The sequence below is a fragment of the Athene cunicularia genome (genome assembly GCF_003259725.1).
Source record: "Athene cunicularia isolate RWA chromosome 19 unlocalized genomic scaffold, athCun1 chr19_part1, whole genome shotgun sequence".
NCBI classification, from domain to species: domain Eukaryota; kingdom Metazoa; phylum Chordata; class Aves; order Strigiformes; family Strigidae; genus Athene; species Athene cunicularia.
Genome location: NW_020799124.1, coordinates 4714921 through 4720063, shown reverse-complemented (window position 1 = coordinate 4720063; position 5143 = coordinate 4714921).

The window sequence follows — 5143 nt, the reverse complement described above, 5'->3', positions numbered from 1 at the left end:
CGGCGGCAGCTCCGACGCGGAGGACGCCTCCTCGGCAGGTGGGTGCCGCGGGTGGGAGGGGGGACCCCGGGCCGCGTCAGGGCCCAGGGGGGGCCGTCCCCACCCCTCGTCCCAGGGGATCCCACCCCAGGGACCAGGGTGTCCCCCGGGGCCCTGCGCCGTCCCCGTCGCATGGTCAAGGGCATCCCGTGCCGCTGCGAGGCCGAGGGCATCACGGGCCATCCTGAGCCCCCGTGCTGTACCCACGGCACAGCCAAGGCACCCCGTGCCACGCCGTCCCCACGCCGCGCCGCAGGTAGAGCCATCCCAAGGCCCTGGGCTGTCCCCCTCACACAGTTGGTCCCCATGCTGTGGCACAGTGGAGGACCTGGCCGGTGTCCCCAGGCTGTCCCCATCACACAGCTGGGGACACCCCATGCTGTCACACGGCTGAGGCTGCCCCAAGCCCTTCTGCCATCCCCATCAAAAAGATAATGCCACCCCCAGTGTGTGTGCCGTCCCCATCCCACCGCTAAGGTCACCCCAAGCCCCCGTGTCATCCCAGTTCCACTTCCAAGGGCATCTGGTGCCAAGGCCTCATCCTTGGGCATGCAAGGAGGGCGGGTGGCTGGCCGGTGCCCTGCAGCTGGCTGGCTCTCGGGGTTGTGCCGCTGGCCCCGGAGCCACCTCTGGGGCTGGAGCACTGCAGGAAAGTCACTTCCTCCAGGTGTGGCCTGGCTCACGGGGACACCTCTGCTGGGGTGACTCCCTGTGATCTATGGGGAAGTCCTGGAGCTGCTAAAGCAGAAGCGTGCCGGAGTGGTGCCGTGTCCCGGGGCATTTCCCTGGGCAGATTGAGGACGATGTTGTTTTGCAAGTAACTGGCTGTTCCGTGGCACTGAAGGCGCAGCCAGCTAGCGCTGTCACCCATCACGCTGTCCTACTTCCAGTGGCCTGGAAGTTGTTATTGCATCAGCTTTAATCCCAGTTCAAACACAGTCCTGACAGCTAGGGAGTGTCACTTTTTATGTCACTAATTCTGCAGCTGACTTGAGTTAATTTTGTTCTCGCTCGATTGTTTGGGGTGGTGGTTTTTCCCCAAAGCTGTATTGTGCCGGTTTAAGATTGCCTGGGTAGCAAGCATTCTGATGTCAAACTGTGCTTAATATTTAGTGTCGTTTATATTTATTGCATTAGTTTACAGCACTGGAGAACAACTCAGTTTCTGTTTCACCTTCCCAAGCTGTCTGGAGGTGAAACATCCCAATTACGTGGCTGCTCTTGGTGTTGGCTCCGTTCTGTGCCGGGCTCTCTCCCACGAGCGTTTGTGCCCAGCGGGGACCGGCGTGGGAGCTGCTCCCAGCCCTGCAGCAAGCACCAAGGGCATTCGATGTGTCGCCTTCAAAGGGCCACCCCAAGCCCTTCTCCAGCTCCCCGTCAGCGGCCACCGGTTGTAGTTTTTGGAGAGCTGCTCGGCAGCTGAGGGAACTTGAGTGCGTCGGAGCGACCAAGCGCAAATCCTTCTGATTTATACTCGGATCCTGCATTTTATTTATATCTAGGTAATGCTCCTGAATGCTTCCAAACACCCAGGACTGTGCAAGGCCCCGCTCAGACTGGAGGGGTGTTGTTAAAGGGGCTTCCCTGGACCACAGCATAAGCTCCCAAGGGTCCCAGCTTTGTAACCTGGAGGTGTCCTCTACCCCCGCACCGCCCTTCCAAGACCTTTACAGCCGGTCGGGGTGAGCCTTTTAGGCAAGACCTTGAAATTCAAGGTTGCATCTGCTGTGGTTAAACATGGCCTCTTCTTCCTCCTCCTCTTCCTCCTCCTCCCCCAAATGGCTCTCCATCATGGTCCCCAGCTCCTGCACTCATCCAGGGAGGCAGCGTCCCCTCTGCCGAGCGCCTGGCTCCTTGCCCCGTGGCACGGCCGGGCTCTGTGCGGAGGTTGGCTGGTGGCAGCGGCGATGAGCTGTCCCCAGCCTTGTCCCGAGCCTTTCCCAAGCGTCAGCGCTTTTCTTTGTTGCGTGTTATAAGGACGCCTGTGTGCGCTGACGGCGCTGACATTTAAAAGCAGGATTTGAGAGTACAGTAAAATGCGAGTGGTCATTGCCTGGATCCCCCTTTCTCCGGACAGTTGGTTAACTTAGTGCTCCTGTTGTTTTCTACTCACTTCTCTTTATTTGTCAGATAGACTTAAAAATTCCTGATCATAGTCCTGTTTACTTCTCCTGGTGCGTTAGTGCTGCTCTGCCTGGGTCCCTCAGTACTTTAATGTGAATTTTGGAGCTTAATGGTGCTGCGGCTGTGGCTGAAGGCTGTCGGTCCCCAGCTGTTTCACCATAACCTATAGCAGTGCTATCTGGGCAGCCAGCTAAGGAGCACTGAATATCATCTTTATGGCAATTACCAGGGAAAGGCAGTGGTTTCCTTTAAGTAGCTTGTGATTAATCTGATTTAAAGCGAGGAAATCGGCAAGATGCCCCTTTTTGTGGCTATTGCATGAGAGCAGCGCGTGTGACAGTCAGATACATGATCCTGGCATCTGAGATAACGCCTGTGCCAGCTCACCCGGGACCAACAAAATCCGAGCGTCAGTGAGCAGATGGCTAAAAATGAAGCGTGGAAAGGACTAAAATTCCCTTCATCTCGTTTGTCACCTGTCCCTGTGGCTAAACATGCAGCTGGCCTCACAGCTGAGTATGTGTGGTGCCGCGCGTGGCCGTCCTGGGGTGGGCAGGGTGTGCCGGGGTGCGGTGATGCTTCGGCTGGGTGCTGCCTCCATCGCCTCCCTTCCACCACGGCACGAGTCTGGGGTGAAAGGGCCAGTGCTGCGGATTGGTGCCACGAGGAGACAGGGAGCTGAGCGGGCAAGAGGTGACTGTGCCGGTGACTGAGAGGAGGGACATGGTGATGCTCGTTGGAAGCGCCATTTGTGCCGGGCAGCATGTGCAAAGGTGGAACAAACTCAGTGCTGGATTTCCTTGCTTTGCCCTTGGGAAATGGGGGAAGGGATCAGTTTTGACATGGAGCTGGGATGCTTTGGGAGCTCCTCAAGTTCCTCTGGAAGGCTGCTGGGTTTGGGAGGCCTTGACCTGCCCTGTGCAGTAACCTACACCCCAGAAATGGGAGCTCTGGGCTGGGGAGTGCTGGCAGAGCTGGAATAGTCCACAGTGGGGTTGGCTGGTGGATCTGGTTATGGCAGGATGCTGCAATTGCGAGCTGTGCCGTAAATGAAATCCCCAGCCCTCTGTTTAGCTGGAATTACAGTTTCTGTCATGGAAAGATGCTGGAGTCACATGGGCTCTTCTGCTCACCCCACCACATCACCTTTGCTAGTACCTTGGGAAATGGGAAGGGAGGCTGCCGGCAGCAGCGGGGTCCCTGCCTCGAAGGGCGGTGAGCACAGAAAGGCGGTGGTGTCGGGGTGTGCACCCAAGGGCTGAGATGGGGACAGGGCCCTGGGGCATCTGGAGTCCCCAGAGCATTGGCTGCCTCATCCCTGCTCCCCCAGACGGGGACTGGATTGCCATGGGTGTCATGCTGGGGGTTCCTGGCATGGTATGGGTGAAGGCAGGGCTTGTTTTTCCTGCTCCGTCCCTGCTTTCAGCTCATGCTGCTGCTGGCAAATACATGATACTGCAGAAGTGGCATCTCTGTTTATCCTGGAGAAACTGCTCCGCAGCCAGGGAGGTGATGGGGCAGTGCTGTGGGCAGGGCTCTGTCCTGCTGTCCTACGCCACCCTTGGAACCTGCAGGTTCCTCATCCCTTTCTTGGAAAAATCACCTAAAACCCCAACAGAAGGAGAATGGAAATTAGTGAGCAAAATCCAGAGTTTATCCCGGATCTCTTTCTGTCTCGGGTAGGTTCTGGTATGCAAAAGGTGAAGGAGCAGCGATCCCACAGCACCCAAGAAGGTGAAGCCTGTGCATCCATTTCGCCTCCTCTTAGTACCAGGAGGGGATCTGGGAGCTGGTGCTGAAGCAGGGAGATGTGCGGGTGGGAGTTGTCCCTCCCTGAGAGCCCATCTACCACCACCGTGTCCTTGTCTTTATTTTTAAAAATTTTTACTTCATTGTATTTCCCCACTGTTTGGCTCTGAAGACGCTGGAAGTTCCTCTTCTAGCCGGGGAAGGCCAGGCAGAGTCTCAGTGTTTAATTTTAACTGCTTGGGCAAGGACAAAACCGCAGTGTGTGTGTGTGTGTGTGTGTGCGCCTGCTGGGGACCTTTGAACCGTCTCCATCTGCTCGGGGGCCTGGCGGCATTTTGGGAGGTGGCTTTTCTGCACCAACCCCCCTGATGGCAGCGTGACAACAACCCCTGCCTGACGTGGGGCTGCGTCCCCAGAGAGCAGAGCTGCCCCAGACGGGGACTGCAGGGTTAACACTGAGGCAGGTTGGCAAAGAAAATAATAAATAAATGCAAAAGTTCATGAGGTTTACAAGCCTTTAAAAGTATAGTTTTTGAATGAGAGTGGTAAGTGCTGGTTGTTGGAGTAACGTCCCTGTGATGGTCAATCAGTGGAGGGCTTGTAAAGGAGCTGGAAGAGCAAAGGGCAAACCTGTGACCAGCTCTGCCCATGGGCACCACCACGATCTCTGCTCTGGGCAGAGCCGGCAGCAGCTGTAACATCTACTGGGAGGAGAAACAGCCCTTCTGGGTGCCAGCACCCCACAGATGCTGAGCAGGATGGATGCGTGGTGGGATGGGGGTCCCTGTTCCTCTCACCGGGCAGGGGGATGGTGGGTGAGCTGCTGACAAGTTGTCATGGCTGGGTCTGGCTTTCCTCTGGCCCGCTCCCCCCTGCCATCGGCTCTCGCATCAGCTAAATGTGGTTGCAGTGGGAATCCGGCTGCTTCCCAGCATCATCGACCTGCATCTCCTCCAAAGCAGATCCTCAAAATTGGTGTGAGTGTTCCCGGAGTGGCTCCCTCCTCTCCCCCAGCACGGCTGCGGTACCACAGATGCTGACATCTCACCTTGCAGGAGGTGGGTCTGGCTGCAGCACCCCCGCGTGTCCCTGTGAACACAGACCCGCTGGCTGGGTCTTTGCCCCCCAGCGTTTGGGGCAGAGGCAATGCTGAGCTCCCACAGCAGCATTCAGGCAGTGGGCAGCGGTGCTGGGCTGCGCGGTCTGCCCCAGCACCCTGCAGGAGGGAAGG